This window comes from Dipodomys ordii, unplaced genomic scaffold (genome assembly GCF_000151885.1).
Source record: "Dipodomys ordii isolate 6190 unplaced genomic scaffold, Dord_2.0 Scaffold313, whole genome shotgun sequence".
NCBI lineage: Eukaryota > Metazoa > Chordata > Mammalia > Rodentia > Heteromyidae > Dipodomys > Dipodomys ordii.
Genome location: NW_012267529.1, coordinates 129,637 through 142,622, shown reverse-complemented (window position 1 = coordinate 142,622; position 12,986 = coordinate 129,637). Strand labels below are relative to the sequence as shown.

The 12,986-nt window shown below is 41.3% G+C and overlaps 2 pseudogenes; both read right to left on the bottom strand.

The window, feature by feature from the left end:
- Positions 1 to 353: 353 nt before the first annotated feature.
- On the bottom strand, positions 354 to 1,494 carry LOC106001537 (annotated as a pseudogene).
- Positions 1,495 to 10,241: 8,747 nt separating this feature from the next.
- LOC106001536 overlaps positions 10,242 to 12,986 on the bottom strand; it is a 44,733-nt pseudogene continuing 41,988 nt past the window's right edge.

Below are 12,986 nucleotides of genomic sequence, written 5' to 3'. Positions count from 1 at the left end.
CAGAGGTGCAGGGCGCCTTACTTTTTTGCTCTTCCCCAATCCTGTGCTATATGGTTCATTATAATCCTGGACAGCCATGTCAGTGAACTGGTACTGGGCTTCTGTGTGAACTACCCATGATCTCTGAGACCACAGCATCTGAATGGTTTGGGGAATGTCAGTGTCACAGTCCACACCTTTCTCTCTGATGTCATCAATAAGGATGTTGATCAAAATGAACATCCTCACATGGCCAATCCAAGCACTGCAGTGAACCACAACAGGACATGCATCCATGTGGACCTCTTCCAGCAAGTCTAACATGCCTCCGGAGTCACTGGGCATCCCAGGATCCAGCTAAGTATCATGCCGGATCACTCTCTTGTCCAATTGTGACAGCTGGAGTTCTCTAAGTATGTAGTTACGAGCCACACATTCTTTTGAGTCTCTAAACACACATGACCCTCTATTCTCGGAGCACACTGGTCCAGTCAGTCCTTCACATGTTTGCTCTTTTCTCTCTCCACTTCCTTGCTTGTCACCACAGGCACCAGGAGTTTCTCCTGGAACACCATCCACTGGAAGTGCTTCAGTGTGTTTTGCAGGCAGCCTTGCATGGCACTGTAACTCTTTCAGGGCTTTGAATTGTCGCACTTGGTCAAATTCATGCATGAGGATGCTTGCGTTGATGTCATCAGGAACCCACCTACTGGTGTCCCTTTGTGTAGGATGGCTTGGTGTCATCAAAGGGCAGGAACTTTATGTATCTATTTTTGTTCTTATGTTGCCTCTCACCCCTTTTTTTGGCCCTAGACAAGTTTGCATTCTTATTGCTGTAGTGCCTCAAATTCTTCCCCAAATCCTTGCTTTATCTGTGATCTTGGCTAAAACTTGCTCATTTCTCAAACCTGGCTTTCAATTTCAACAGCATTAATCCAAGTTGTGTTGAGAGGATGCTTGAGATGTAGTACTGTGATCTGTAAAAGAATGGAACCATTCTCCTGTATGAACATCATATTCAGCTCCTGGCAGCTATCCCCACATGGGTCATTTTAGAGTTGCCATCATTGCTCTAGTCCTTGTCACAGGTACACAACGAGAGAACAAAATCCCTAGCGTGGCTCTGGCTCTCCCATACAAGCTTACATTTTTCTTAGCAGTCTGTCTGCTTCTTTTCAGGGAGGTGAGTAGGAGGTAGGATCTACACAGTTCATAGGAACTTGAGCTCTATCACATCTCCATTCTTCTCTTTCAGCTGCCATGATGCTCCAGGTATCATTAGACCAGCTCAGCTAGAGTGAGAAATTTACCCCTCCATATACATTGTAGTAGTCCCTGTGTTCTGAATCTTGCTGTGGACTCCAGTTCTCATAACAGAAAGCATAAAATCTCCAGGGTTACTTTTTCTGGGCCTTGCCAAAAAGCTGCCATCAACTCTCCTTGTCAGCGGGAGATTTCTGCCTCCATACCAGTAATGTTTGGGTTAAATCACCTTCAGGGTCCTCTGGACCTCATTCACATCAGGCTGGCCTAGGGAGGCCCACTTGGGACCATACATAGGGAGTGGGGTGGGGGGGGCAGAACCAACTGGGTACATGCAGACCCTCCTTGATGCCTGTGGGATTGTGGGCTTTGTGCAACTGTCCTCATAAGCCCAGTGCTCCTCCTCTCCCACTAAACAACTCAACTCTTACAGAACATTTAGCATACCTAAGTCCAAGGGAAGATAATAATGTAGCTCATTACATTTCTATAAACTTATTCTCTGGCAGAGAACCAGATCTCTAATATTCTCATTTTGCCAGAGCTAGAGAAGTAGGAAAGACTTCATGAAGATATGTCCTACAGAGATGACTCATGAGGAATAATTGTGGTTTGCAAAAGTACAAATGCTATCTGGGGGTGGGTAGAAGAAAGAGGGGAGATGGGAGGTGGGAGAAAGGGGGAGAGAGAGAGTTCCTGAGGGCCTGGAAGCTGACCCTGATCATTTTTGCTCCAGTCTAACAGCTACCTCTTCATCTGCAGCTCCACTTCTGGCCTCTCTGCTGGTTACTCAGAGTTAAGAAATTTCTGAAATTCCTGTTAGGCTTCAAACTATGATCCTCAGATCTTAGCCCTCCTCAGTTGCTAGGATTCCATGTATGCACCACTAGACCCAGCAAAGTAATTATTTTATAAAGTGCAATGAATGAAAAATGCAGATTGGTATGGTATACTAGCATATTTATCTTCCAGAGGGTAGGGAGAGAGTACAGAACTCAAGGGAAAGAGGGTAAGAAAGTGCAGCAGATACTGATGAAAGTGAACTGCACAAACTCAAGAGTGGAGATGGGAGGGGAGGACTGGGAGAGAGTAAGGGAAGGGAAGACACTGTATGAAAAGAAATGTACTCATGACCTGACTCATCTAACTGGACTCTCTCTGTACACCTTTGTAGTAACCATTAAAAAAAGGATACAGACTGTTCAGAAAGGATAACCCTCAGCAGTAAATAAATCGCCTAGACCCATTCCCTGTGGCATATATATATGTGTATACAGATATATATATATATATATATATATCCACCTCAGTGTCTGTATCATCTTTTCCCCCAAAGGATAGAGTCAATTGGGCAAGGTGTAGTGCCACAGGCCTGTAATCCCAGTTACTAGGGAGACAAGTACTGAAGATCACAAGCATACTTAGGACATTCAAGAAAAAGGGGAGACAGAGAGAAAGAAAACTATCACCAGGAAGTTATAAAGTCTCATCCAGTCAGGACTTAAACATTTTATGTCCCAACCTCTAGCAGGAGACTGAGTTGCCCCAGATGAATATGAATCAAAATGTAGCTCTTAGATACAACATCCCCCAGGAACCAACAAAAATATGCCAATTACATTATTCTGTGCTTTACAGACACTCTAACCCAATTGCCACCTTTCCCTAGGTCAGGCAGTATGTGCCCTTTGTCCATACTCACCAAAGGCTATGTTAGTAAGGCCTTGATACTATTGCTCTTGGAAACCTCTACATCCTGAGCTATTAAAAAGTAACAAGAAAACAATTCAGAAACCAGACCTTTGGGACAACACTGCATTACATCAAGCACCTAAGTAGTTTCTTTTTTGTAGCTCCCTTCTCTACCCTTATGTACAACTTCACCCAGGGCCTCTGAGCTAAATTTCTCATATATACATATACATACATATAGACTACACACATATATATACACATTTATATGTATATGTACATATATACATATATGTACCTACACACATTTATATAATCATAACAAATAACATCGGCCCCCCCCAAAAGAAGCAAGGTTTCCTGGAGCTGAATTCCAGGTCTGAACAAGAAACGTTTAGCTGCAAACTGAAAAAGGTCAAAATGTAGAGATATTTTTCTATGAAACCACTCGAAATAAGAATCATACCCCTCAGTTTTAAAAGCCAGGTCCTTTCACAGGAATTATGCATAGAGATGCCAAATATCATAAAGGTACATAAAGATTTCTTTTGTCTTAGCTCATGAATTGTAAAGTGAGGAACAACCCTTCCCTCCAGAATAAACTACTGAGCCAAGTCATACATTGTATGGTGGAGGACTTAAATACTCAATGCATATTTGTTTAGATTAATTCATATTCTTTTTTTTTTTTTTGGTTGGTCGTGGGGTTTGAACTCTGGGCCTGGGCGCTGTTCCTCAGCTCTTCAGCTCAAGGTGAGCGCTCTACCACTTGAGCTACAGCGCCACTTCCGGTTTTCTGGTGGTTTATTGGAGGTAAGAGTCTCACAGTCTTTCCTGCCCAGGCTGGCTTTGAACCGCGATTCTCAGATCTCAGCCTCCTGAGTAGCTAGGATTACAGGCGTGAGCCACCAACGCCCGGCTAGATTAATTCATATTCATGAAAATGAAATTAATCTATCTTTCAGCCCTGTCTTCCTTATATGGAATTTACCATTAAATAAAAGAAATCATAGTACAAGTTAATCAAAAAATATCTATTCCATTGTGTGCAGCACTAAAAAAGTTACTAAGGAAAAATGGACATGAGCAAAAGTACCTCCATCAGTACTGAAACAAACCAATAGTCAAACCCGCATGCAGCTGTCAGTTGCTGAAAACACAGCATTACACACAACCCTATACCCATTTTATCTTTTAACAGGGCTCAATAGCTAGCTCTATAGTAAAACAATCAACTACTCTAAGATCGCCCAGCATTGATTGGAGACATGAAGGTTAACAATACATTTGGGAGCTAACTGCCTCTCTGAAGCATTTTTCTCTTCAGAAGACTTGTCCATTTTTCACCTAGCATAATCAGGTCTTTTCCTGCTTGTCAAAGACTACAATCCCTCAGGCATGTCCATACCTGGAGAGCCCAATGCCAATCCATAATGGCTGAGCACACACTCAACAGTCTCCATCTCATCTGTGGATTCTATTCTAATGAAAGGAAAAGCTAGAGACCAAGACACACAGACCGGAACAGCAGCCACAGACAGTGCTGAGGACTGAAATGGCACTTACTGTTTATTAGAAAAAATAAAAAACATTCCTTAGTTCCCAGCTGCAAGCACGGATCTCTCACCTGGGCCAGGCTGCCCCTCTCGCTGCCATACATGCCCTCTTCATTCACTGGTTCAGCATCTTGCATGATGGTTTAGTTGCCCTACCCAAGAAAGTAAGAAAAAGGATGACATCTCTGCTCTCTGAAATTTCTCATGAGTATTTTTCTCCCTTCTAAGAAACACACATCCCAGCCCCTTCCTCACACACAGTGTCTGTTCTAGTGCTGCAGAACTGCAATTCTGGGGGAAGAGAGTCACACAGTGTTATTTCGGCTCTAGCTTATTTATAAAGTATTCTAAACCCAAGGAAAAAAATATTTAGATTGGAAAACACAGAAAAAAAGCTTCTGTTCTCACTCATTTCTGTTAAGGATAAGGTGAAATGTTAAGGGTAAGGTGAAATCAGAAGCCTAACTCTAGCTGAAGAAGGCATATCCTTTTGGGGTTTGCTACCCTGGCTTTTGAATCCCTCTGTGTACTTGTTAGGAAGACCAGAAGATTCTTGTAATCCATTATATTGCAGAAATAGCCCCTCATTCAGGACAAATAACCTTCTAGACTTAGCAGAGAAAAAGAATTTAAAATGTTCCCTATTGCTTCTCCTTCTGAAAGTTATCAGAAGGTAAGAAATTCCTCCTTATCCCTAGCCTCAATTTCCCTAGGTGACCCTGAATGCTGGTTTACTAGAACACTGTTTGGTTTTTGTTAGACTCACTTCCAGCCCCATAATAGAAAGCTTTCCTTCAAGCCCATCTGATCAGTGTTAACACTTTCTCCCCTTGGAGATCATTGGGATTGGAGTTCAAACACAGCAATTTTTCTTCTAAAATGCAGCAACATCTGATTCACTCATGCTCCTGAGACCCACACTAAGCATAAACCATCTATACCTCATCATATCAATGGCTCTCATTGGGGGAGGAAGATTCAAGCCCAGGAGTTGAAGACCACCTCGGTAACATAGGAAGACCGAGTCTCAAAGATTAACACAGTTGCAGCACACTTCTCTACCAGAGGCTCTGGGGTTTTGATCCGCAATACTAGAAAATAAAAATAACTCTAATGCATATGAAATTTTTACTAAGAATCATCACTTTTAATGCTGAAAGCCCAATTTCCAAGTTTTCTTTTGAATCACTGAACTTTAATCTACAAAAATTTATAAAACTACCAGGTTTCCGTAGAGGAAGACCACGCTTTGTTTTCTAGCTCTGTGAAGTAACCTTGGCAGTAGGAAGCAATTTCAGGCCATTTCTTACCTTGACCCAAGGACATCAAAGACATGATGCCAGCTCCCATTGATTTTGCTAAGCTTCTCATCCATCTTGAAGGCTCTTGTCTTGCTGCTGGCCCTTATCAACTTCTCACCCATTTGCTTCTTTTCACTTAGCAAGAATATATCCTCCATGCTGTCCTGGGAAGACATGAACACAGGAAGCTCCATTATTACGCCATTTCTTTTTTTGTGCAAGTATGAGAACTTGAACTCAGGGCCTGAGCACTCTTCTTGAGCTTTTTCTGTTAAAGTTGGTGCTCTGTCACTTGAGACAAAGCTACATTTCTATGGTTTTTGATGGCTAAATGGAGATTATTATCTGGAATGGCTTGGAACTTCAGTCTTCAGATCTCAGCCTTCTGAGTAGCTAGGATCACAGGATTGAGCCAGTAGTGTCCAGCTCCCAAAAACATTTCTTCCTTATTTACAAACATGTGGGTGGCCTCTTAATAATTTTTGTAATTGAAAATTTCTCATTATACCTGTTGGTTAACACAATCCCACAGGGAAAGACTAAAAAATCAAGAAAGACTGACTAAGCAAATTTACAATATGCTTTAGTTGTTACTTTCTTAATGCAACAGCCTCTATGATTTTTCTCATGGATATCTTGTATGCTAATTTACTTGTGAGTCCACCAGTGGATATAACTCAGATTTCAATTAACTACAAGAACACCATTCTTGTTATTTGTATTACTGAGCTACATTATATCTAAGGCCTAGTGACCATCTAAAATCTTCAGCTTCGCTGTGGTTGACCTTGGGCATACCTAGACTCCTTCAGTGGTCTGAAACACCAAGATACTTCAGGAGACACAAGCCCCTCCTCCTACCAGACTTGCCAACCCAGAGAAAGCAATTGTTCCCAGTACATGCCCACCTATGAGTGGCTCACACCTCTCATCTCTCTGGAATCTTCTCTTTTCCCTCAGAAAGATGAAAAGTAGTTCAAAAGTCTCTACATCTCTTATAGGAAACAGCACTGTAACATGAAATTCTTAGGCGTGAGGAAGGTGTCTTAAATACCCTCACCTGGATACCTTTGCTGGCTCCCCTTCTGAACTTCTTGATTGTTTCTTCAATGATGCTGTCTAATGTATGAAGAACTGTTTTTCATCTGCACCAGCCATCCACACAACTCCTCAATCCATGAATTGAGTCAGTCTTGAATATCCTCTGTGCTGATAGTCACCTGCATAGAAAAATGCATCTGGCTGTTGAAGATAGCCAACAAAAAAGGTGCCCTTCCCTCCTAGTAACAGACTGTGAATTTCATTCATTGTAGTCAGCATCTTTAAGGACTTACATCTGTGTTTCTTCCTCTTAGAACTCTAGGATCTAGCATCATCAGATATTTTCATACCTTTGCTGAATGAACAACTTTAGCTGGCCAAGAAGACTGACTTTTACCCATTGCACAACTATTACTACCAGGTTATATCAAACATTATAAACAAGAAAAGCTAAATATATTAAGCACCACATAAATTTATTGTTTTAATTTTTGAATATTCATTTGCAAATGCTGAAAACCTGCTAATTTAATTCAGACTCAAACCTTTTCTTACATCATTAAGGTTGATGTCTCACTTACTGAAAAGCTATAATTCACATTAGGCTATGCATCAAACATTTATAATGTATCAGGAAAATTACAGCCACATACATGATGGAGTATTAATACATAGCAAAACAGAAGAAACCCTAACCCAATGCCCATCTCTCATTTGATCCCATGCTCTTATGGTACAGGATGGCCTTTGCCTGTAAATCATGGAAATGACAACTCAATCCAATCTGCTCCATACAGACTGACCCCAAAATTCCCAATGCTTCGTTGATTAACAAACATCTCTAGCCAGCACACTTCAGTATAGGACCCTCCTCCTCACAAGGTTAAATGGGCTGATTTAATCAGTTTGAAAGTAAATATGCAAATCATCCTAAATATAAAGTTCAAACGTATTTTGAGGTCCTAAAAATCTTGAAATACTTCCAGCTAAAAGGGGGGCATTTTAACACTCACTTCATTGATAGGGAAGCAAAAGACATTTCCTTGTTATATATGAAACTTCTGAAGTCTCTGAGTAAAGCAAGAGTACCAAATGCAGCACCACCTATATGGCCAAACCTGTTTAAAAGGTCTGAAAGTATGTCTCTAGAAAGCGAAGTGTTTGTTTCCATCTCGCTGACACATATTTTAGCTTTTAAAAATCTGTAGGTTTTCACACCCCCGAATTCCTAATTAATCTCACACTGGCTCTATGGTCTGCTGTATATTAACTTTCCTTCCTTCCCAACTCCATCGCCAGAACCAGAGCACACCCTTCCCAGATGGACATCACTAGCACTACTCATAAATCCCTCATGACAAGTCATTAAAACAGTTACTGTTGCAGCCCAAAATACATTAATGGTAGTATTAATAACTTTCCAATCAGGAGACTTAACAGCAGTCCCTAACCTCTTTCTGCCTCTCTCTTCTCTCCTTCGTATTTTTCCGTGTGTGTGTGTGTGTGTGTGTGTGTGTGTACTTCTTTTGCTCTTTCCATGTGACAATGAACACATGATTCTTTCAGTGGTGGCTTCCTCATTTGCTGTTCATGTAGGCTGGTCTCTTTGCAGGCCAGCAGGAGCTCAACTGATCGGTCCTCCCGAAGGGCTCCCTGCTCCCTCTGGCTCAAAACCAGGATTTCAGAATCCAGCTCAGGGACCTTGTTCTGCAATGCCTCTCTGTTCCTGTCCTCCGGGATCCTAATGATCAGTCCTGGATGCCATGTTGCTCCAGCAGCAGTGCTCACATGAAAAGCAGCTCATGAAGATCTCTCTGAAAGAGATCTTGGTGAGTAGGAGGCATTGTGTCAGCATGGCAGCAGTTCATACAGTGACTTCATCTGGGTGGGTTATGCTTCATCCTCAGTGCTGCTGCCAGAACATGTGCCCAGGGGCAGACACCAGGCCGGGGTGCATGAGGGGTGGCAGCGCTCAGGGGCCTGTGGCTCCACAGCTCTCCCCACTCCCCATTCTATGTAGGCCTAGATTTGTCGACTGTTTAGTTTTGGTAAAATGCAGCTGAGTTTGCTATGACCTTTGTTAAGGTTTATTTGGTGTTTCCTGTTCCTCTTTCTTAAAAAAAATGAAAGCTATAGTCAAATACATGAATTAATTAAATAAATATACAAGGAAAGCGAGTACATAAAAATTCTTGGGCAATTGCAGAGAGGAGCTAGGCTACCTCTGGTAGAGGGATCATTTTCTATTGAACCTGTCCCTCCCCGTGTGTGTGTGTGTGTGTGTGTGTGTGTGTGTGTGTGTATGTGTGTGTGTGTGTGTGCGTGTAAATGCTTTAAAAATTATACACACAGTGTTTCATCATTTCTTTGTGCTGGGAATCAGTTCCCTTTTGCATCTGTAAGCAGAGACACTGTCTGTTCTGGGCTGTCTTTCCAAGGATGTTTGTGTGTGATCAACCTTGGCTAACAGTGCCTCCCTCAGAGCACAGGGCAGAGTTGCTTACCATTCAGTATAATCAAGATGTCTCTCTGGAGAACAAAGGGCAGGTGTACTTTCTGAAAGATCCAAGCTTTGTATGAGACCTTTGTAAGAGAGCCCAGTGTGGTGAGGGCACCGCTTCTCTGGGAGGAACAGGAGCTTCTTCAGCTGTGCAACCAGTGCCTGCAGCTGATGTGTCCATCAACTTTCTAGCTGCACTTCCAGAAGGCTTCCATGTTTTCTGCCTCTGACCTTGGGGGTCTCATGTTACCTGCCCAGCCCCTCAACTGGCAGGTTAATTTATGACCTTACACGCACAGTGGAACTTCAGTCTCTTTACAGTTCTTGATACTTTAAAATATCAATCCGTTCAATAAAATTGATCAGGAATAATTTACTGGTACTTAAAGTTGCAGGTTTTAAGAAGTTCACTGGAGTACAATTTCTCTTGCTTTGAACAGGGTATGTTTATGTCAGCCTGTACATTGAGTATCACCCCGGCAAAGAAGAGGAACTCATGAGAGCAGCATGAGCAGATAGCACTGATACATTCAATCAGGTTAGGGACTGAAAGTAATCTAAGGAATTGGATTAATACAGTGGAAGAATGTGTATAGATTGAGCCACATGACATTTATAGAAAGAAAGCAAATAGTTGAATAAATTTCAGACATGGGGTTTAAAGTGTGAAATGTAGGCAGCTGTTCACAAGTAGCAGCTGTTTGTTTAATTTGCTTTTGAATCCTTCAAAACTAGTGATGGTTTCAAATTGTTGGCCTGCTCTTTGCCTTTTCCTGCTGGCAAGTGCTTACTAAGTCATGATTAATTTTAATAATGATGAAAATTGACTTCCGGAAAGAAGTAATGATCAAAAGGAATGCTGGAGTCTGCCACTAATGTGCTGAACGTTTTTAAATGGTTAGCTTAGCTTCAAAGTTCTTGTTCTTTGTACATTTCTGGATTGCTACACATCCAGCCTGCATTGCTGTGCTGAATCTGCGTATCATGTAGGGATGAAGCTGATTAGTACACAGAAAAGTCATTTTACCAGAACAAAAGTAGAGATTCCTGTGGCTGTCTCAAAAGATAATTGAATTAGTAACTTTATGCTATTTGCCTCAGTATTAGCTTTTACTCTGCTTAAAAGCTATAAAGAATATGTAGCTTTAATTACTATATTTACTGAGATGTTACGCTATAATCTTTTACAATATTCAGAGGAATGAAATTTGCCCATATCTAGCATATCTTATTCTGTATTTTAGTAATAATTAATTAGGTGATAGTACTGCATTCACTACAAGATACCTTAATGCAGTTGAGTTGAATATATTTATTGGTTTACATTGTTTCTGATCAGCTGTATCTTGGTTATTTCTATTCTATTTTCTCATTTATGTTAGCAGGGTTTTATATAATCAGGTTGCCAGAAATATAATCTGTTTTGTATTTAAAAGTCCTTAGATGCATCTAAGTATAGAACTTTCTTTCCTGTTAATATTCTTTGTGGACTGGAGAAAAATCATATTTACACATTGTCATAATGGCATTCTCCTGGCAAGGCTCTTACTGATTTTGTTATTGTTGGTTGTGTGGCTTGAACTCAGGGCCTGGGAACAATCCCCGAACTTCTTTTGCTCACTAAGCACTCGACCACTTATAGCAACAGCTCTACTTCCAGTTTTTAGGTCATTAATTGGAGAGTATCATGGCCTTCCTTGCCCAGGCTGGCTTTGAACTGTGACCCTTCTGAGTAGCTAGGATTACAGGTGTTACTGTTTCTTTAAGGCAGCTTCCCATTGTCATTTGTGATTTGTTATTATCCAGCAATCCAAGCCTGTTAGAAAAGTTTAGAAACTTTTGCCTGAAAGCTCCTCTACATATTTTTTCCTCTTATATGTGCTCTGTAACGTTTGATGTTGAACTTGTTCTAAGAAGAATCATCAGTAAAATGCAGTCTTGTTGATATGAGGAAGACTAGTTTGGGAGAAGTCATGGCATCAGCTGTTTTGTTAAAACAACAGTTTGTTTACAGTGTGTTGCATTCCCCTGGGCTATAATGAGACCAAAAATTTAAATTATTTGTGACTCTTACTCTCTATGGAAGTAAACAATTTTGTTTGGGGGAGGGTCCGGTTGTGGGGCCTGAACTCTGGACCTGGGCACTGTCCCTCAGCTCTTCAGCTCAAGGCGAGAGCTCTACCACTTGAGTCACAGCTTTTTTTCTTTTTGCTTATGTGGTGCTGAGGAATGGAACTCAGGGCCTCACGCATGCAAGGCATGTGCTCTACCACTAAGCCACCTTCCCAGTCCCCAATTTTTTTATTCTGGAGATTGTGGTGAAGCCTTTGAGTACTTTCATTGTAAAACTTTTTCTGTATTGTGATTTGAACTCAGTGAGTTGGCACCATCTCTGAGCTTTTGTGCTTAAGATTAGCATCCTAGCTCTCTCTGCTCTTTTCTAGCTCTTTCTCAGCTCTTTCCTTCTCTTCTCTTTCCCAGCTCCCTTCTCTTTCCTAGCTCTCTCTTTCCCACCTTTCCCAGATGCTCTCTTTTCTAGCTCTTTTCTCTCTTTTCTCTCTCTTTTTCCCAGCTCTCTCTTCTCTTCTCTTGCTCTTTCTTTCCCACCTCTCTTTCCCAACTCTCTCTTCTCTTTTCTAGCTCTTTCCCAGGTCTTTCCCAGGCCTTTTCCAACCGCGTGGAGGGCCAAGATGGCCTGGTGCCAGCCAGAACGATGAATAAACCTACCCTTACCTGAAAAAAAAAAAAGGTTAGTGCCCTGTACGTTAGTCTCAGTTTCACATCTGACTTCTTTTGGTGATTAATTGATAATAAGAGTCTCATGGACTTTCCTGCCCCAGGCTGGCTTTGATCCAGGCTACTTGAACCCTAGTCCTGAAAGTCTGTTTGGTTGAAAAAAACACCTCAAAAGAACATGGTAAAATTTCCAAAGTATGCTGATATCTTGAAACCATATTGGGTTGAAAATCTTTCTTTAATGAGATGTAATTTCTTTGATGCAATTTCATCTTGTCATTTGGAATGAAGTCTTAACACTCAGCCATTGAGATACAAAATGTATATTAGTGAGTAAGGAGGGGAATTATACTGGGAGCTATAGCAAGGGGACAATCCACATAAACACAAAGGCATCTCAGATCCCTGAGATGCTAGCGGTGCTGCAGGTGAGCAGCTTTAGAGATGAGATTGAGAGTGAGTGGTGTAAACTGTGGGTATTTGCAGATGAATGAGTCACTGCTGTCATTCCTGAGCAGCTCAGCCTTGCATCCCAGCCCATAAAGTAAAGGTCCAGACTCACCACCACAGAAATTTGCTCCCTTTATTTCCACTCAACAGTCAATGAGAAAAGTACAGCTCAATGAAAATATGAATAAAAATAAGAAGGGGTAAAAGTAGAAAACGAATGTGACTTTCAGGGAAGTCAAACTTCCCAAAGTACTGGCTTAAGAGGTAAAATCATAAAAATCAAAACAATGTAAGAGACATCTCTACTTTTGTTTGCATTCAAAAGAGCCCCCAATATTCTCTCAAACTAGCAATGTAGGTCAATATGATCTACTTTTTTTTAAATTGTGAAAATACTGTACAGAGGGGTTACAATTACATGGGCAAGATAATGAGTACATTTCTTATCAAGCATTGTAGCCTCCTCCT